We start from the raw sequence: 21,458 nt of genomic DNA on the forward strand, positions 1-21,458 counted from the left end.
CCCGATGTGGGATTCGATCCCGGGTCTCCAGGATCACACCCTGGGCCAAAGGCAGGCGCTAAACCGCTGCGCCACCCAGGGATCCCATGTGCCTCAGTTTTCTTATCTGTAAAATTGAGCTACTGATACCGTCTAACAAGATTATTATCAGGATTAAATGCAATATGATATGTAATGTGCACAGCATAATTCTCATAGAACCTAGTAATTGATAGATGCCTTTTGATTTCTTAATATAAGTATTCTTTTTTTTTTAAGATTTTATTTATTCACTTGAGAGAGAGAGAGATAGAGACAGAGCATGAGCAGAGGGGATAGAGAGAAGCGGGCTCCCTGCTCTGAGGACCAGGATCATGACCTGAGCCGAAGGCAGACACTTAACCAAGACTGAGTCACCTGGGCACCCTCGGGTATTTTTTTTTTTTTTTAAGATTTATAATTTGAGAGTGTGTGAGTGCAGGGGGAGGGGCAGAGGGAGAGAATATCAAGCAGACTCCCTGCTGAGTGCGGGGCTTGATCTCACGACCCTGAAATCATAATCTGAGACAAAATCATGAGTTAGATGCTCAACGACTGAGCCACTCAGATGCCTCAATATAACTATTCCTCATAGCTGTCTCCTTTGTTCTTTTCTCTCCTTATACCGGTAGTTCTTAAGCCTTTTTTGGGTCTTGTCCTCCTTTCAGAATTTAATATAAGCCATGACCCCTCTTACCAGAATAATGCAGTGTATTAAACTTGTACTTGGGGACTTTATAGATCACCTCCCCCCACTTCCACCCCACCAAGCTCATCTATGAACCAGGTCGAGGATCTTTGCAGAACATCTCCTTGATGGACTCTCCAGTTTCCTGGCTTCAATTGTTATCTCAGTGTAGATGGCTCCTAAGTCTGATTGTCTCGTGAACTTCTACTTGCTGAACATATTTATCACGGTAGAGAGATATCTCTTAAGGTGATAATTGGTCTCAGGAATGGAGCTGACTTTGGACACACAAACACACCCACCCTATCCCCATAGATTGTGAACATCAATATTGTATAGCAATATGAATATTGATCATAGTGCATTATTTTTTAATGTAATTTATTCCTAATGAGCTTAAGTGTTCTATAACAAAAGTTAGTGATCTGGCCTGTAAGATTTACATTTTCTTCTAGATTTGTCAAAATTCTTGGAATTTTTCTGGAAAAAAAATCTAGTAAATATAATTGTTTAAACCTTTCTTTCAGGGCAGCCCTGGTGGCTCAGCGGTTTATCGCCTGCCTTCAGCCCAGGGTGTGATCCTGGAGACCCAGGATCGAGTCTCACGTCGGGCTCCCTGCATGGAGCCTGCTTCTCCCTCTGCCTGTGTCTCTCTCTCTCTCTCTATGTGTGTGTCTCTCATGAATAAATAAATAAAATCTTAAAAAAAAACACACAAAACTTTTCTTTCATTTGAAACACTGTTCTTAATAGGGGATATTAATCTTGCCTCTGCAAGAATTTTTGATCTAATATGGAATAAACTGGTTGATTATGTACCTGTCAGGTTTAAAAAATTTTTTGACTTACAAATTATGAAAATGTAAAACTGAGTTCTCAGACCCACAAGAGAGACAATACTGATTTTTAAAAGAAATAACAATAAATTCTGTATAAATCACTTGTTCCAATAAACTTCTACCAAGTTTGCTTTCTGCTGTAATACAATCATTAAAAGTCTCATTTCTGACTTTAAAAAAATATTTCCTCCAAAGAAATAATATCTTACAAGGGAGATGTTTTCCAGAATTTTAGTTTTAATGGTAAAGTTTCTCCTATTAGAATTCTTAAAGCATCTGATAGATTGGGTGTCCTTTATTACCTTTTCTTTGATTTATAATTTCACTGATTAGGATTGGGCTGGGTACATATTAGAGTATCAACAAACTTTGTGGATTGTTAGATACTGAGGGCCTTTAAAATCTGTAGACTTCATGATACAGAAAAAAGTTTGATTTGGAATTTTCTTTCTGTTTTCTGTTAGAATTTCATGGTGGTATTCAGTTGAGACTCAAGGACTTTCTTCTAGACATCAAGCAGCCTGTTCTTTCCTTAGGAGTTATTCAATAGAATCTTTTTTCTTTTGTGGTATGTACTTACTAGGCAGAGTAGTCATGGTATTCTAGTAAGAAAACCTATTGCCAAAACACCCACTACAGCAGAAAACTGACCTACTTAATGCTGACAAGTTGAAAAAAAAAATCTATGGAATTGTACCAGCATTGGGTCAACTTCTTCCTTCTCGTGGTGGATGAGGTGGGGGTAGAGAAGAGGATAAGAAAGTAGAGTGAACTGCTACAGGGAAGTAATATAGTAAATGAATAATTACCTGGAGTTATTTGATTAAAAGCTATTCATCTGGTACAATTTGGAGGCCTCTAGAATGCAGCAGTTCTGTTTAAATCACTTTAAACTGAGGGAAAAAAAAAAGGGAGGGGAGATGGCTGGGTGGCTTAGTCAATTAAGCATCTGTCTTCAGCTCAGGTCATGATCCCAGGGTCCTGAGATTGAGTCCTGCATTGGCAGGGAGCCTGGCAGGGGAGTCTGCTTCTCCCTCTCCCTTTGTCCTCCCTTCTGCTTGTGCTCTCCCTTTCTCTCTTAAATAAATAAGTAAAATCTTAAAAATTTTTTCCAGATTATTATTTTATCAGTGTGTAGTACATTTTGGAGTTTATAGATACTGAAACAAAAAAAAATGTTTGTAATTTTTATTGGTAACAAATAACTGTGGGCCTTAACTTTATCAAACTCATTTTTTCTGTTGTTATCCAATCTAATTTTCACTATGCTCAGTATCACTAGCACCTGAAATTTAGAGCTGTGCCATCCAGTACAGAAACCAGTGGTATTTGGCACCTTAAATTTAAATTCATTAAAACTGGATAAAATAAAAACACTAATTCTTCTCTCAAGCTAGCCACATTTCCAGTACTTACTAGCCAAGTGTGGCTATGGTTACTGTATTGGGTAGCAGATATAAAACATTTTCATCATTAAAGTTCTGTTGGATAGGATTATTATTATTTTTTAAATTTTATTTATTTATTCATGAGAGACACAGAAAGAGAGGCACAGACACAGGCGGAGGGAGAAGCAGGCTCCATTCCATGGAGGGAGTCTGACATGGGACTACATCCCTGGTTTCCAGGACCATACCCGGGACTGAAGGTGGCGCTAAGCTACGGAGCCACCTGGGCTGCCCTGGATAGGATTATTTTAAAGGCTGCGTCATTCTGTCATGCTTTCAGGGTTTCTCAGCCTTGGCACTGTTGACATTTTGGGCCAGGTAATTTTTTGTTTTGGAGGCCTTGTAGTATGTTTTGCAGCATCCTTGGCCTCTAGTCACTAGATGACAGTAACAGTTGTGACAACCAAAAATGTCTCCAGACATTGCCAAAAGTCTTCTGGGGAGCAAAATCAACCTTGTTTGAGAACCACTGATCTACTTAAATATATAAGTTCTGTATTCAGCTAGTTTTTACTTCAAAAAACCTTAGTGGCTTAAATAATTTAATAGCTCATGACTCTGGATTGTTAGTTTACTTGGACTATATTGATTGATCCCTTCGGTCTATTAGTGATTTGGCTGGGGCCAGATAGCTTCACTTAAATGTTTGTTGGTTGGCAAGCGTTTGGCCAGAGTGGAGTTGAGAGGTTTTTACTCCATGTGGCCTTTCTAGGAGACACATTCATTCAATTGTTGGCTTAAAGTTCTAAGAGTAGTAAGAGAGGACAAATTCCAACATACAAGCACTTTTCCAGTCTCTGCTGTATCACTTTTTTTTTTAAGATTTTATTTATTTATTCATGAGAGAGACAGAGAGGCAGAGACATAGGCAGAGGGAGAAGCAGGCTCCATGCAGGAAGCTCAATGTGGGACTTGATCCAGGGACTCCAGGATCACGCCCTGAGTGGAAGGCAGAGGCTCAACCGCTGAGCCACCCAGGCGTTCCTGTATTACATTTTCTAGCACCTATTGGCCAAATCAAGTCACATGGCCAAGTCCAAATTCAAGAGGTAAGGAAATAGATTCTACCTCTCATTAGGAAGAGTAGGTAAGCCATGTTATTAAGGAGTGTGCTTAAGGAATGAAGGAATTATTGTAGCTATTTTTGCCAAAAGTTTACTGCTATTATTTTCTGGAAAACACAAGAACCTTACTGCCCTTTCATAACATTTTTAATTTTCCTCTTATTTGTTTTTTCTGTTTTTATTTTATTGTTTTAAATCTGTAATTAATTTTATTTTATTCACATATTTCCTCTTTCTAGTAGTCTTGATTCTTTCCTATGTTACTATGCTTCCATCTGAGGTTATTTCCTTTCTTCATATATAATTCTTTTTTTCTTTTTTTTTGTTTAAATTTATTTTTATTTATTTATGATAGACATAGAGAGAGAGAGGCAGAGACACAGGCAGAGGAGAGGGAGAAGCAGGCTCCATGCCGGGAGCCCGCGGGACTTGATCCCAGGACTCCAGGATCGTGCCCTGGGCCAAAGGCAGGCGCGAAACCGCTGAGCCACCCAGGGATCCCCTATAATTCTTTTTTTCAATGTGAGTCTACTGGTAGCGAATGTTCTATTTTTGTCTGAAAGCATTTTTTATTTTGTCTTCATTTTTGAAGGATTTTTTTTTAACAATGAGAAATTTTATTTTATTTTTTTAATAAATATTTTATTTATTCATTCATTCATGAGAGACGAGAGAGGGGCAGAGACATAGGCAGAGGGAGAAGCAGGCTCCATGGAGGGAGCCTGACGTGGGACTCGATCCCGGGTCTCCAGGATCGTGCCCTGGGCCAAAGGCAGGCGCTAAACCGCTGCGCCACCCAGGGATCCCAATAAATAAATTCTTATTTTCATTCTCCTTTCCTCAGAGAATTTTATCCTTTTTTTTTTTTTTGAGAATTTTATCCTAACGTAATATTTTTATGCTTAAACAAATTTAAAAAAATAATTCCGATATAGTTAAAATATAGTGTTATATTAGTTTCAGTTGTACAATATAGTGATTCAACAGTTCTATACATTATTCAATGCTTATCACAATAAGAGTACTCTTAATCCACTTCATCTGTTTCACCCATCCTTCCCTCTTGTAACCATCCATTTGTTTCTTTGTAGTTAAGAGTCTGTTTTTTTTTGTCTCTTTTCCTTTTGTTGGTTTCTTTTGTTTCTTAAATTCCAAATATGAGTGAAATCATATGTATTTGTCATTCTCTGACTTATTTCACTTAGCATTATAACCTGATAATGATTGATGTTAAGCACCTTTTCATGCATCTTTTGGCCATTTATATGTCGTCTTTGGAGAAATGTCTGTTCGTATCTTCTGCCCATTTTTAAATTGAGTAGTTTGTTTCTTGTGTGTTGAGTTGTGTAGCTTTTTAAAAAAGATTTATTTATTTATTTGAGGGAGAGCACACATGAGAAAGAGATCATGGGCAGGGTAGAGGGAGAAGCAGACTCCCTGCTGAGCAGGGAGTCCTGAGCAGAACTCAATCCCAGGACCCTGGGATCATGACCGGAGTTGAAGGCAGATGCCTAATGGACTGAGCCACCCAGGCGCCCTGACTTGTTTAAGTTCTTTATGTATTTTGGATAGTAACCCTTTATCAGATATGTCATTTGGAAATATCTCTTCTGATTCAGTATGTTGTCTTTTAGTTTTGTTATTTCCTTTTCTGTGTAGAAGTTTTTCTTTTGATGTAGTCCCAACAGTTTATTTTTTAATTTTAAAAACAATTTTATTTATTTATTTGAGAGAGAGAGCATGAGCAGGAGGGGCAAAGGGAAAAGCAGACTCCCCACTGAGTGGGGAGGCTGATGCACAGCTTGATCCCAGAACCCCAGAATCATTACCTGAACTGAAGGCAAAGCTTAACCGTCTGAGCCACTCAAGGGCCCCCAATAATTTATTTTTGCTTTCTTCCCCCCTTGCCTCAGGAGACATATCCAAAATAATGTTGCTAGGTCCAATGTCAGAGAAATTGCTGCCTGTGTTCTCTTCTAGGATTTTTATGGTTTCAGGTCTCACATTAGGTCTTTAATCCATTTTGAGTTTATTTTTGTGTATGGTGTGAGAGTTTCCAGTTTCATTCTTTTGCTTGTAGCTGTCCAGTTTTCCTAGTGCCGTCTGTTGAAAACTGTCCTTCCCATTGGATGTTGTTTCCTGCTTTGTCAAAGATTAGTTGAGGATATAGTTGTGGGTTTATTTCTGGGTTTTCTGTTCTGTTGTATTGATTTTTGTATCTACTTTTGTGCCAGTAGCATACTGTTTTTATTACAACAGCTTTTTAATGTAACTTGAAGTCCAGAATTGTGATGCCTTTAGTTTTGTTCTTCAAGACTGCTTTGGCCATTCAGGTTTGTGGTTCCACACAAATTTTAGAGTTATTTGTCCTAGTTCTGTGAAAAATGCGGTTGGTATTTTGATAGGGATTGCATCAGTCTGTAGGTTGCTTTGGGTAGTACAGCCGTTATAGTAATATTTGTTCTTCCAATCCATGAGCATGGAATGTCTGTCCCATTGCATTGTGTCATCTTCAGTTTCTTTCATTAGCGTATGATAGTTTTCAGAGTATAAACCTTTCACCTCCTTGGTTAAGTTTATTCCTAGGTATTTTCTTATCTTTGGTGTATTTATAAATGGGACTGTGTCTTAATTTCTCTTTCTGCTGCTTCATTATTAGTGTGTAGAAATGCAAAAGATTTCTGTATTACTGATTTTGTATCCCATTTATCAGTTCTAGCAGTTTTTTGGTCGAATCTTTAGGGTTCGTTGATCAATTCTAGTAGTTTTTTGGTGGAATCTTTAGGGTTTTCTACATATAGAATCATGTCATCTGCAAAGAGTGAAGTTTTACTTCTTCCTTACTAAAAAGATGCCTTTTATTTCTTCTTGTCTCATTGCTGTAGCTAGGACTTTCAACAGTATGTTGAATAAAAGTGGGGAGAGTGGACATCCTTGTCTTGTTCCTGATCTTAAGGGAAAAGCTCTCAGTTTTTCACCATTGAGTAGGATGTTGGCTCTGGGTTTTTGCATATATTGCTTTTTTTTTATGCTGAGGTGATATTCCCTCTAAACCTGCTTCATTGAGGGTTTTTATCATGAGTGGATGTTGTACTTTGTCAAATGCTTTTTCTGCACCTATTGAAATGATCATGTGTTTTAACCCTTTCTCTTATTGATGTGACGTATCTTGTGGATTGATTTGTGAATAGTGAAGCACTCTTGCACCGCAGGATTAAATCCCATTTGGTTGTGGTAAACGACTTTTTTCATGTATTGTTGGGTTTGCTAATATTTTGTTGAGGATTATTTTGTCTGTGTTCATGAGAGGTATTGGCCTGCATTCCCTTTTTTTTTTTTTTTTTTATAATGTGTTTATCTGGTTTTGGTATCAGAGTAATGCTGGATTCACAGAATGAATTTGGAAGCTTTCTGAAGGACATTTTTATTGGGCATAGAATTCCAGCTTGCCAGTTATTTTCTTTCAGCATTTTAAATATATCCCATTATCTTCTGATTTCACCTTTTTTTTGTTATTGTTAGAGAAGCGATATCTTTGGTTTTCATTGGTTTTAAAGTAATGCTTCTAGGTGATTTTCTTTGTGTTTAAGTTGCTTGAATTCCACAGACCCTTTTGAATATGTAGCTTGAAATATTTTGTTAGCTTGAAATATTTTGTCAGATTTGGAATATTTTTAAAATATTGTTTCTGTTCCACTCTTTCACTGTCTCCTTCTAGGATCCTGGAGAATTGCATTTTACATCTTTCTTTGCATCCTCTATTTTTCATGTGCTTTTTTCCATCTTTTTTTTTTCTCTCCTTTTGTCCATCAAGCAGATATTTTCTATTGATCTGTTTTTTTAGTCCAATCTGCTGTTACAAGCATCTCATTTATTATTAATTTCATTTTTATGTATTTTTTAGTTCTAGAATTTAAATTATTTTTTGTTTTTATAGATTCCAGTTCTCTGGTGAAATTCTCGTCTTGTTATGTATTTTCCCAAACATTTTAATCACAGGTATTTTATTTTTAAAAGATTTAATCCATTTATTTGAGAGAAAGAGAGCAGGATTGGGAGAGGTCGGAGGAAGAGGGAGAAGCAGACTCCCCACTGAGCAAGGACCTTGATGCAGGGCTCCATCCCAGGATTCCAAGATCATGAACCAAAAGGAAGGCAGAAGCTTAACCAACTTAGCCACCCAGGTGCCCCTAATCACAGTTATTTTAAAGTCTTTGTGTGATAATTAAAATAGCTGGATCTCCTTTGGTCTTTTTTTTTTTTTTGTCTGATAAAAATCTTGGCTTTCGTCATTTGGTCCTGTCTCCTAGCATTCCTGGTTTTTTTTTTTTTTTAAGTGTTTTCTTTTCTTTTTTTTTTTTTAATTTTTATTTATTTTATGATAGTCACACAGAGAGAGAGAGAAAGAGGCAGAGACATAGGCAGAGGGAGAAGCAGGCTCCATGCACCGGGAGCCCGACGTGGGATTCGATCCAGGGTCTCCAGAATCGCGCCCTGGGCCAAAGGCAGGCGCCAAGCCACTGCGCCACCCAGGGATCCCTTTTTTTTTTTTTTTTTAAGATTTTATTTATTTATTCTTGAGAGACAGAGAGAGAGGAAGAAACAGGCAGAGGGAGAAGCAGGCCCCATGCATGGAGCCTGACATGGGACTCGATCCCAGGTCTCTAGGATTACGCCCTGGGCTGAAGGCGGCGCCAAACCACTAAGCCACCCGGGCTGCCCTTCCTGGTAATTTTTAAAATGAATGTCAGACAATGTACATAAAAAATTATAGAGAGTCTTGATGATAATATTGTTCTCTAGAGAGGATTTAATTTTCTTGTAGTGGTAGTTAAAAGTAGGAGCAAATGACCTTGATTCTGTATAGGCTTGAGATGACTTGAGGCTTTGTTTTACACTTCTTAAGGGCTGGTTTAAGTCCAGTTTCCCCTTACTCTGAGAGTTTTGTCCTTCAGAGGTATCAAATGGAATCCTGGGGTATTTGCCAGAGCCTAGTCTTCTTGGCAGGCCCTGAACTGTAATTTTTCTTTTACCAGCACTGTGAGCCTACTCGAAGTTCTGCTTACCTTTTTTGCTTTAAAATAGGCAATTTTTTTTCCCTTGGCCTCTTGCTCCCCACACAGGTTAGGATTCAGTAAATACCCTAAGGGCAAATGCAATACAGAATGTCTAGCCTTATTTTTCTGTAGTTGCCTCCTCTGTGGAATTTCAGCCCCTCAAATCTTGCCTGTCTTGATAAGCCCTGAGCTCTAATTTCTGTCTTTTGCAGCCCTGTGAGACTGCCAAAAGATCTAGTATGCAGCTAATTGCCTCAGGAGGAAAAAGTAATGGAGAATGGCAGGCTTAATTCTACATTTCCTTTTTCTCTGGTGTTTTGGCTTCTCACATCCTGCCTGCCTTCTGTGTTTATATTTTTGTTTTTAAATCCCATTTTATAGTTTTTTTTGCCTGGAGAATTGGTCAGATAAAATCTACTGTATAATAATATGTAATGGATATCTCTATTATTTAATAATTAAATAATTTAATTAATTAAGTTGATTTTCTAAATAATCATAATGAATAATATTTTAAACAATTTTAAGTATGTATTAATCATTGTGCTGAACTTGACAGATGAGAATTCTGCCCTCATGCAGCTTTTATCTTGCAGAGAAGAGAGGTATTAAGTACACATTTATTTCTATTGTGATAAACCAAAAAAGAGAAGTACAGGTTGTTACCTGCTTATTATAGAGATTAGTTTAGGTGAAAGTTCAGGTGAAGGAGGTGGTGGTCCAGGGCAGTTGCTTTGAGGAAGTGATATTTGAGCAGAGCTCTTAAGGATGAGTAAAATTAAGGAAAAGTAAGGCATTGTTAAAACTATGGACTAAAGAGACTTTAAGGTAAAAAGAGGCATAATAGGTTTAAGGTATCAAAGAAAGCCAGTGTACTTTGACTGATGGGCAAGCACAAAATTATGCCAAGCTCCTTATAAGCCTTATTAAGCATTTTCTTTTGTTTTTATTTATTTTTTTATTTTTTAAAGATAGTTTATTAAAAGATTAAAAAGATTTTATTTATTCATGAGACACAGAGTCAGAGACATAGGCTGAGGGAGAGAAGCAGGCTTGCCATGGGGAGCATGATGTGGGACTCAATCCCAGGACCCCAGGATCACAGCCTGAGCCCAAGACAGACGCTCAACCAACCACGGAGTGACCCAGGCATCCTGTGTTGTTATTGTTTTTTGCCTTTTTTTTTTTTTTTTTGCTTTTTTCCCCCAATTCTGTTGTGATAATTGTTGTGACTCTAATTGACCTTCTGTCCCTAGTTACTTATTTTAGTTATTTATTCAGTACAAATATATTAGGTACCTTTTGCAAACAAGATTTTTTTTTAAGATTTTATTTATTCATAAGAGACACGAGAGAGAGAGAGAGAGAGAGAGAGAGAGAGAGAGAGAGAGAGAGAAGAGGAGACGAGACGAGACACAGGCTCCATACAGGGAGCCTGACATGGGACTCGACCCCCGGAATCTAGGATCACGCCCTGGGCCAAAGGCAGATGCTCTACTGCTGAGCCACCCAGGCATCCCAGTATGTTGAGTTTTTAAAGAACTGCAAAACTATCTTCCAACGTGGTAGTACCATTTTTGCATTCCCGCTAAGAATGAATAAAAGTTGCTCTTGCTCCACATCCTTGCCAGATTTTGGTGCTGTCGGTGTTTTGGATTTTGGACATTCTAGTAGTACATATGTAGTGGTATCTTGTAATTGTAGTTCCTCAATGACATATGATGTTGAGCACCTTTTATATGTTTTTTTTGCCACATGTATATCTTTGTCAAGATAACTGTCAAGTCCTTTGCCCATTTTTAAATTGATTTGTTTTCTTATCGCTAAATTTTTAGAGTTCTTTGTATATTTAAGATAATAGTCCTTTATCACATGTGTCTTTTGCAAATATTTTCTTCCATTCTGTGGCTTTTCTTCTCATTCTCTTGACAGTGTCTTATGGCAAGCAGAGGTTTTTAATTTTAAGGAAGTCCAATTCCTCAAGTATTTTTTTGACAGAACATGCCTTTGGTCTTGCATTTAAAATTCATTATTATACTTGATCTAGGTTTTTTCGTATGTTATCTTCTAGTAGTTTCATAGTTTTGCATTTTATATTTAGGCCTATAATCCATTTTGAGTTAATTTTTGTGAAGGGTGTTTAGTCTTTATGTCTAAATTATTTTTTTTCTTTGCTAGTTTTTCTAGTACTGTTTGTTAAAAAGACTGTATTTTCTCCATTGTATTGCCTTTGTTGTTTTATGAAAGATCAGTTACTGTATTTATGTGCGTCTGTATCTGGGGTTTAAATTTTATTTTTATTACTCTTAAATATTTTTGAGTATAGTTGACATGGGCTTTTATTTATTTATTTATTTATTTATTTATTTATTTATTTATTCATTCATTCATTCATTCATTCATTCATTCATTCATGAGAGATACAGAGACACAGGCAGAGACACAGGCAGAGGGAGAAGCAGGCTCCGTGCAGGGAACCTGACATGAGACTCAGTCCTGGGTCTCCAGGATCATGCCCTGGGCTGAAGAGGGCTCTAAACTGCTGAGCCACCCGGGCTCCCCAAAAATAAAAGGTTTTTATAATGTATTATTAAGTGAGCCACCTGGATGGCTCAGTCAGTTAAGCATTTGCCTTTGGCTCAGATCCTGATCCCAGTGTCCTGGGATCCAGGGCTGGGGCTCCCTGCTCAGGAGGGGAGCTTGCTTTTCCCCCTTTCTTCTGCCCCTCCCCCTGCTCGTGCTCTCTCACACAAAAAAATCACAGAAAAACCCTATTCCCTTTAGGTAAACAACCTTATCACAAATAGTTATACATAATTTATTGGTAAATGCAGATATTGATATAAATATGTTTATTCATTGTAAAATTGAGATTTTAAAGTCAGCAATAATAGTGACAGTTTAACTTGTGTGACCAGTGAAATGCTAGTTATAAGTGGAATAACCATTCCTTGGTGCTAACAATAGGGTCTACCTTGCTTTGATGCCATGTCTGTTTGTTTGTTTCTTTCTTATAAAAATTCCTTCCTACCATTGCCCGAAATCACTGCTTGTTGACATAGCTCTTCGTGTTTTAGGGCTCTTGAATACTTACTACCAGTCTTAGAAAGGATACGTGTGGAATGAAATTTGTGGGAGTTGTCAGCAAACAACAATGTCTATTCCGTTTGTCTCTTTCTTTGTGTGTATACAGTATTTTATCTTTCAAAGATTCAGTAATTTACCTCTTAGGCATTTGACTTGTATCTAGGGGAATTATTTGTTATGAATTAGAGGAGATTGTGGCTCTACAGTAGTGTGTGGATTTTATAGTTTCTACGGTAACTTGGAGTGGTCTTTTTAATTAATTATTTAAATTTTATTTATTCATGAGAGGCAGAGACACAGGCAGAGGGAGAAGCAGGCTCTTTTTATGTCATTAGAATAAAGTTCTGTTTTCTGGGGGAAATTGAGAACCTCCTCTTTGTATTTTGTGTACCTGTGTTTTGCTTGGAATTACTTGATCAGTGTAATGTAGCAGTAATTATGTTACTAACAACAATTTTGTGAGATGTTTATTATTCTCATTTTACAGATGAGGAAACTGAGGCTTGGTGAAGTTACGAAACTTGTCCAAAGTCACACAGCTTGTAAAGGGCACAACCAAGATTCAGAGCCAGGTCTGTCCAACTTCAAAACTTAATTATAGCCATGAAACTTTGAAATAGCTGTTAAATATCAACATGTGATAAATTGTATTGCTATTAATAATGCTTAACTGTTGTTTAACTGTTACTGGTAATTTTCTTAATGGTGATTTTTTTTTGTCTGTGACAATTTTATGTGTCTTTTAAACATTCTGAAAAGAGGTGTAACATAGTAATTGAGGGTCTGGGCTCTGGAGACAGACTCCTGGGTATGAATCCCTACGCTTTCCACTTACTTGTGTGACATTGGGAAAGTGACTTAACTTTTTCTCTACCTCAGTTTTCCTACCTGTAAAATGGTGAGAGTAATATTATCCTCCTGGTAAAGTTGTTGTGAAGATTAAATTATTTAATATGTACAAAAGCACTTCTATTAGTGCCTGCCACACATTAAGCAATTAATAAATTAATGTTAGCTGTCAGTATTATTATGTTGTAGCAGTTAGTAAAACAAATGATCATTATTTCTAATTCTAGGAAATTAAATAAGGAAAGTTTAAGCAGCAATATAAAATATCACAAAATTCACATAAACCAAAATTAAATTTGAAAAAGTTAGACCTAAGGAAAATCATACATTTGATCAATTTCAAATCTGTGGTAGAGCAAATGAGGCAACTGCTTATGGACTTCACATGTAGAAGTGTATTTTATGTACAATGACCATACATAAGTCTGCTGTAGATACCCTTTGAGCCCCATATGATCATTGTATTATGAATGTGTTTTGTCTGTTTTTCTCTTATAGATGCAATTTATATTCAGAATAAATGTTTACATTTTTAGATGGTTTTTAAGAAGATATTTTGGAAATGTTCACATGTGATTACCAAGAACCCAAACCTTATGTGTTATGTAAAATGTTGGCAACATCTTATCACTTGCAATAGTTATCAGAACTTACATTGTGTTGAATGTGCACAGTGATTGTTCTTTGATCCAGTGGAGGCCATAGCACATTCAGCTAGGACTGATCATGTACTCTTCAATCATACTTCTTTATTGCAACTGTAAGAATTTTAAAGTGCTATATCCACTATTACTACAATTTAAAGTAAAATGTCTGTAATTAGTGACCAAGAAGTCTATAACAATTGCAAAAATACTCATAAATGGAAGTGATTGGAGTCAAGTTACACAAATATTCCAAAGCTGTTATTTTAAAATAGGACTTGCCTTCTAGGACACCTGGGTGGCTCAGTCCCTCAAGCATCTGACTTTGGCTTAGATCCTGGGATTAAGCTCCTTTTTCAGCTCCCTGCTCACCTGAGAGTCTGCTTATCCCTCTCCCTGTGCTCTTCCCCCTGCTTGTACTATCTCTCTGTCTCTCAAGTAAATAAAATCTTTAAAAAATAAACAAATAAAATGACTTATATATGGGCCTAAGATCTCTGTAACTTATTTTTTAAAGATCTTTATAACTTTTAATGTACACATGCATTTAATTCTCTTTATCATACTGAGCCTTCCTATCCTTGAACATGGTATATTTCTAGTTATTTAAATATTTAAAAATATCTCTCAGCAAAGTTTTTTCTTTTTTCTTCATAAAACTCTCTCATGTCTTCTCTTTGAATTATTAGATAACTTATTTCTTGTTACTACTGTAAATAGTATATTTTTCCTCTTTTCTTTCCATTTTTATTTGCTGATATAAGCTTTTTTTGGTATAGAATATAGGTCTGTGTTCAGTCACCTTACTAAATTGTTTTGTTAAAATACTTTGAATGCAAATTGTGTCTTCCTGTCCAAAATTTACATCTTTTCTCTTTTTGCCTTACTGTGCTAGTTAGGATTTCCAGTACAGTATTCAAAACAAGTGTTAATAGTAGGCATTCCTAATGCTGCACTTAATTTTTAAAAGCAAACGCTTCTTATGTTTTACCATTAAGAATAGTGTTTGCTGTAGATTTTTGATACTCTATAGGTTAAAGACCTTTCTGTTGCTAGTTGGCTATTTTTTGGTGTGACAATTAGAAGAATGAGTATTAAATTTTATCAGAAAAAAAAATAAATAAATTTTATCAGACAGTTTTTCTGTACTTGTGAGAGGAATCATATATGGTAGTTCTTCCGTATTCTGTTAAGGTAGTGAATGACATAGATTTTCTTTTCTTTCTTTTTTTTTTAGATTTTCTTTTTTTTAATTAAAAATTTTTTTAAAAAAGATTTTATGTATTCATTATTCATTTGAGAGAGAGAGAGAGAGAGAGCACACAAGCAGAGGGGAGAGGCAGGAGAGGAGATGAAGCAGACTCCCCACTTGGGGAGCTCAATATGGAGCCCTGATCCCAGGACCCAGAGATCATGACCTGAGCCGAAGGCAGACTCTTAATCATCTGATCTACATAGGTGCCTCAAAATTTATTAGATTTTTAAATGTTAAATTAACCCTTGCATTGCTGGAATGAACCAAACTTAATATGTTGGTCTTTTTTCATATACAAGTAGATTTAGTTTATTATTATTTCATTTAGGATATTTACATCTATGTTCATAGGTGATATTGGCCTATAATTTTATTTCTTATGTTATCTTTGTTTGATTTTGGTATTCAGATTATACTGGCCTCAAAGAATGAATTGGGAACTATTTCTTCCTACTGCCCTGCCTCCTCTAAGGGTTTATGTAAGACTGGAATGATCTGTTTCTTGAAAGTTTGGTTGAACTTCTGTTCAACTCTTAGTATTGTGGGGAGAGTGTGTGGGCTTAGTATTTTTTTTTTTTTTTGGAGGTATGTATTCAGTTTTCTAAATGGTTTTATTTAAAATTTCTGTTTCTAGTTAGGGCAGTTTTTAGAAAAAAATTTTTCAGGAATCCATCCATTTTGTCTGGGTTTTTAAAGTATTTGGCATAAAGTTGTTCAAAGCATTTTTTCCTTATCTTTTAAATTTCTGCTTAGTATTTCTTTTTTATTCCTAATATTTTTTGTGACTTCTATTTTCCTTCATCAATTATATTAGAGGGTTTATAAATTTTCTTAGCTTTATCAAAAACCCATGCTTGACTTTGATTTTCTCTATATGTTTTCTGTTTCATTAATTTTTGGCCTTTCTCCTTTACACACTTAAAAAAAATTATTTATTCATGAGAAACAGAGAGAGAGAGAGAGAGAGAGAGAGAGAGAGAGAGAGAGAGAGAGGCAGAGACACAGAGGGAGAAGCAGGCTCCATGTAGAGAGCCTGACGTGGGACCAATCCCGGGACTCCAGGATCAGGCTCTGGACTGAAGGTGGTGCTAAACCACTGAGACACCTGGGCTGCCCTCCTTTACACACCTTTTAAGTGAAAAGCAGAATCTAATGTAGGGACTTTAGGGTATCTCATATTTTCAGAACAGGATTTCAGTAGAACTTGAGAACATCAGGACCCAGGGGCTTACAGTGCTTACTGGGACTTTATTTCTCTTTCCTTTGAGTCTTCCTCTTTTCTTGTTGTCAACTGCCTTTTCTATTCTTCAGTCTATATGGCAGAAAACGGTGACAGTGAACCTCTGAATTTGATGTCCGTTCCAACTTTGTGTGCTCTTGATTCCTCCGGAATTTCAGGTTTTTCCATTTGGATCACTTCTTTCTTTTTTGGAGAATTTCTTTTTCTTTAGAATTCTCTTTAGTAGGATTTTCTGTAGTAAACTCTCAGCTATTTTGTCTGAAGCCTATATCACTTTTTTTGATAGATATTTCATTAGGTATAAAATTATGGGCTGGCAGTATTTTTGTAGTTACTGGAAGAAATAATTCCACTCTGTTTTGGTTTCCATTGTTGCTCTTGATAAATTGGCTACCTAATAGTTGTTCACTTAAGTGAATGTGTCCTTTTTTTTTTTCTTAAACCTCTGGCTGCTTTTGAACTCTTTAGTTTTAGTTTTCTAAAGTTTTGTATACTGTGCCTAGGTATAGGTTTTCTTTTTATTTGTCCTGGGTGAGACTTTTACTGTAAATTGCTTATTTTCCCTGGAAAAAATATTTATGGTTCTTCTCTGGAGCCCAAGAAGGAAACACATTGCTTTAAGAGGGTACCTTTAGGGGATCCCTGGGTGGGTCAACAGTTTAGCTCCTGCCTTTGGCCCAGGGCGTGATCCTGGAGTCCCAGGATCAAGTCTCACGTCAGGCTCCCAGCATGGAGCCTGCTTCTCCCTCCTCCTGTGTCTCTGCCTCTCTCTCTCTCTCTGTCAAAAATGAATGAACGAATGAAAGGAAGGAAGGAAGAAAGGAAGGAAGGAAGAAAGAAAAGAAAGAGGAAAGAAAGAAAGAGGAAAGAAAGAAAGAAAGAAAGAAAGAAAGAAAGAAAGAAAGAAAGAAAAAGAAAGAACCTTTAGTTCTCTTTGCCCCTCTCCAAAACCTCAGGGTACTGCAATTTGGTGACTGAATTTATCCCTTAAGGTTTTAGGCTACACTAATGGGGTGACTTTGGATTGCAAATATGCATGTGGGCTTGCTCCTCTTTACAACCTCTTAGGAATCCTTGTTATCTTCTGCATTAGGACAAATTTGCTTGTCCTTTGGTGATGAAGGGATGGACTGGGCTTACTTTTCCTATTCATTCTTCTCCTGAGTATGAAACTTTTGAATGGGGGGGGGCGGGGGGGGGCCCCATTCAAAAGTTTCATACTCAGGAGAAGAGTGAATGGGGGGGGCCCAGTTTTATGGAGAGTCTCCTGTTAGATTTTCGATGTTGGGTAGGTCTTATTCTTTGATTTCTCTTTTCTCCCAAGAGATTATCAAAATTGAAGCTTAACTTGATGAGTTAGGCAGATGTATACAAGATAAAAACTATTTCATTGTGCCACTTATCTCTGAGTTTCTGCTTTCTCATAGATTTTGTTCTGGTTATTCCTTATTGATCTTGTCATCTCTTCAGTGTTTTTAATATTTTTTGAAATAAAATTTTACCCATCACTTTTAGCTGTTTTCAGTGAGAGAATTGGGTGAATAATCTAGCTTAATGTGTTACTGGAAGTAGAATTTTATTCTAATTTCTTTGGATTTTCTTTTTTCTTTTTCTGACTCCTTCAGATAGATGCTTAGCTCACCAATTGTTAGGCTTTTTTCTAACAATCATTTTTAGTTATTTATATTTTTTATTTTGATTTTTTATTATATAGCATTTTATTTTTTTAACTACTTTCATAGAATACATTTTAACATCAGATTTCGACAGTGGGAAAATAACAGTTTATTACTTAGTTTTGTATTTGTAGATATTATTTTAGAACAAGTAAACACATTTGAGGATTAAGTCTTGGTTTAGAATCTATAGTACTCTGATACATCTATGAGGGGACCTCTTCCCTACATTGAACTTCTCTATACTCAGAAGCTTTCCAGGTTCTTCTTCTTTGTAGGATTTAGAAGTTAATGTGTGAAATATCAGTATTTCCTAATTTTAAAGTTTGCCTAGGACACATAACCATCAGTAACTGGTATGACTGGACAGAGGGAAATTTTCAAAAATTAACCATTAATTTCTTATTTCTTATAATAAATTTATTTATTTATTTCTTATTATAATAATAATTAAGTCCTTATTTATGAATTAACAGGCTTTCCCTTTCTCTGTCATTCCCAGGACAAATACAGAAGTTTGATCAGGTATTGATAGTAATAAAACTGAATTCTCTTTTAGAATTTGATAAACTAACAGATAAAAGCTCATACATAATAGTTATGCTGTGAGTCTTGTGAGAAGCTGAGAGACAACCCCGTAAACTCATCAGAGTAAGGCACCCAGTCTCCAAATTTCTGGGTGCAAATACAATTCCTCTTAAACCTTTTCCTCAAAGACTAAATTCTAAAAAATAGCCAGGTGATTAGGAGAAGAGGTTTATCTCATCAATGGACTTAGCTGTTATCTCCCCCCCCCCTTTTTTTTAAGGTTTCGTTTATTCATGAGACACAGAGAAAGAGGCAGAGACATAAGGCAGAAGCAGGCTCCTTGCAAGGAGCTGGATGTGGGACTTGATCCTGGGCCCCATGATTGTGCCCTGAGATGAAGGCAGATGCTCAACCCGAGCCATCCAGGTGTCCCTGTTATTTCTTCCTTATTGCAAGTTGAATGGCATGATAGAGCAGAGGCTAAGAGATGTACAATCAGTTTTCAAGGTATTAAGTCAAAAAGATCAGAGTTTCCCTAGCCTGGCCCACATCTTGATAGTTGACTATAACAAAGCCCAGCAAAGGTTAAAGCTGAGAATGCCAAAATACCTGCATTTGCTTTCTGCAAAGCATCCCCTTGAACATAGTAATCACTTGTCAAGGCACCAGTGATTGTGGAGAGTGAGGGCTGCAGGCAGGGAGTAGTCCATTGCAGAGCCAGTTTCAAATAAGCAGCTGGAATTAGGCCCAGGAGCAAAACACTGACAACTCTTTCACCAGTCCAGTGGAGAGATGCAGCCTTAGAACCAGAATAGTGGTTGGGTGACAGGTGAATGTACTGTGTTCTATACCATCCTGGGGCAGGTTCCGGGAGAAATGCTGAAACATGAGCATATCTGACCACTGGAATTTGGAGAAACAGAGCTTGGCCTCCTTGTACACCACACAGAATACTCAACTTCCAGAGACTTACTATCTTTCTCCTGAAGGCTCAAGATCACTCTAACATAAGCATTTTTTTTTTTTAACATAAGCATTTTAAAAAAAGTTTTACTTATTTTTATTTGAGGGAGAGCGAGCTAGTGAACGGTGAGGGATGGGAGGAAGAGCAGAGGGAGAGGGACAAGCAGACTCTGCTGGAGTGTGGAGCCCGATGTGGGCTCCATCCAGCCTGAGACCGTGACCTGAGTTGAACCCAGGCACGCCTCTAAGCATTTAAAGCTATACATTTATAAGTGGCTCATGAGGTTTGAGATGGAATATTTTTATTATTATTACTGTTTTTTTTTAAAGGAGGAGGAGCAGAGGGAGAGGGAGAGAGAGAAAATCCCAAGCAGGCTCCATGCTTAGCATAGAGGCCAACACAGGGTTTGATCCCACAATCGCTAGATTGTGACCTAAGCCGAAATCAAGAGTCAGATGCTTAACTGACTGAGCTACCCAGGCACCCCTCATTATTTTTACTATATGTATTTAATATTTTTAATTTGCTATTATAATTTTCAGTTATACTTTTTTATATTTTAATATATTTTTAAAGATTTTATTTATTCATATTTATTCATTTATTTATTCATGAGCACAGAGAGAGAGAGGCAGAGACACAGGCAGAGGGAGAAGCAGGCTCCATGCAGGGAGCCCGACGTGGGACTCAATCCCGGCATCCTGGGATCAGGCCCTGAGCCAAAGTCAGGCGCTCAACCACCCAGCCACCCAGGCATCCCTATACTTGCTTTTTTTTTTTTTTTTTTATACTTGCGTTTTAAGGCCACAGCCTATGATTCACAAGTCAATTAGGAGTTTTGAAGTACATGGATTTTAAAATATTTTTTTAAATTATATTTAACACAGTTTTCAAAAAACCCAGGATTTTCAGTTTGGATCACAGAGCAAGACTCAAGTCTATGCTGTATATAAGAGGTGTACAAAGTGATTTAGAAAAACTAAAAATAGGGGTCCCTGGGTGGCGCAGAGGTTTAGCGCCTGCCTTTGGCCCAGGGTGCGATCTTGGAGACCCGGGATCGAATCCCACGTCGGGCTCCCGGTGCATGGAGCCTGCTTCTCCCTCTGCCTGTGTCTCTGCCTCTCTGTGTGTGACTATCATAAATAAATAAAAATTAAAAAAAAAAAACTAAAAATAAGGGGAAAGGCAAAGATATGCAAGGCAAATGAAAACAATTTAAAAAGTATGGGTTGCTCTATGAACTCTTTTTAGGGTTTTTTTCTCCTCTTCCTGATCAGAAACTTCAGTGAATAACTAATATTCCATATCATTGAGACTTTTTGAGACTCTTAGAAGACTGGTTTTAGGGCAGCCCCGGTGGCATAGCGGTTTAGCGCTGCCTGCAGCCCCGGGTGTGATCCTGGAGACCCAGGATGGAGACCCAGGATCGAGTCCCATGTTGGGCTCCCTTTATGGAGCCTGCTTCTCCCTCTGCCTGTGTCTCTGCCTCTCTCTATCTCTCTCTGTGTCTCTCATGAATAAATAAATAAAATCTTAAAAAAAAAAAAAGAAGACTGGTTTTACATTAATAACATTTTTCTTCTCTTCCCCTTCTTTTTCTTCTTCTCTTCTCCTTTCTCCTCTTCCTCTTTTCCTTACAATTCAATATCTCTGAAACTGGGATCCATCCTTCATATTGGTATGCATCTTACGACTGATGATATTTCACAGTTAATGAACTATTAATAATTAATGTTGGCAAAAAAATTAATGTTGGCAGAATCTTTTTCTTAGTGCAACATATCTTGCAATCTCTGATATCTTAGTTTTGGTGAAGTATACATTTTTACGTATATATCATGACTGTTCATTCTGCCCCATCCCCTACTTGAAATGCTCCTCTTTTTTTTTTTTTTGTCTTTCCTATCCTACACTTAATGTCATTCAAGACCTTAAGGGTGGAAATAATCTTTAGCTTCTCATCGTGGTTCCTCTTCTTCCAGCACTTAGTGTAATATGTTGTTGAACACAGAGTTTTATTTATTTAACAATTAAGGGAAGTGTGTACATATAATGAATCATAGCGTGGGCTGTGGCATATTTATATTAGTGACCAATTTTT

The 21,458-nt window shown here is 37.0% G+C and overlaps 1 protein-coding gene across 9 annotated transcripts in view; it reads left to right on the forward strand.

The window, feature by feature from the left end:
* Positions 1 to 21,458, forward strand: part of NUMB (NUMB endocytic adaptor protein) — a 168,160-nt gene that overhangs the window by 54,565 nt on the left and 92,137 nt on the right. For 8 of the 9 annotated variants that reach the window (XM_055303912.1, XM_055303911.1, XM_055303914.1 and 5 more), the window contains exon 3: positions 12,689 to 12,773. The exons of the other annotated variant lie outside the window; for it this stretch is intronic. The gene's annotated coding sequence lies outside the window, so the exon portion shown is untranslated. The remainder of the gene's footprint in view (positions 1 to 12,688; positions 12,774 to 21,458) is intronic. 9 annotated transcript variants of the gene reach the window in all.

The sequence above is a fragment of the Nyctereutes procyonoides genome, unplaced genomic scaffold, assembly GCF_905146905.1.
Source record: "Nyctereutes procyonoides isolate TBG_1078 unplaced genomic scaffold, NYPRO_anot_genome, whole genome shotgun sequence".
In the NCBI taxonomy this organism is placed as follows: domain Eukaryota; kingdom Metazoa; phylum Chordata; class Mammalia; order Carnivora; family Canidae; genus Nyctereutes; species Nyctereutes procyonoides.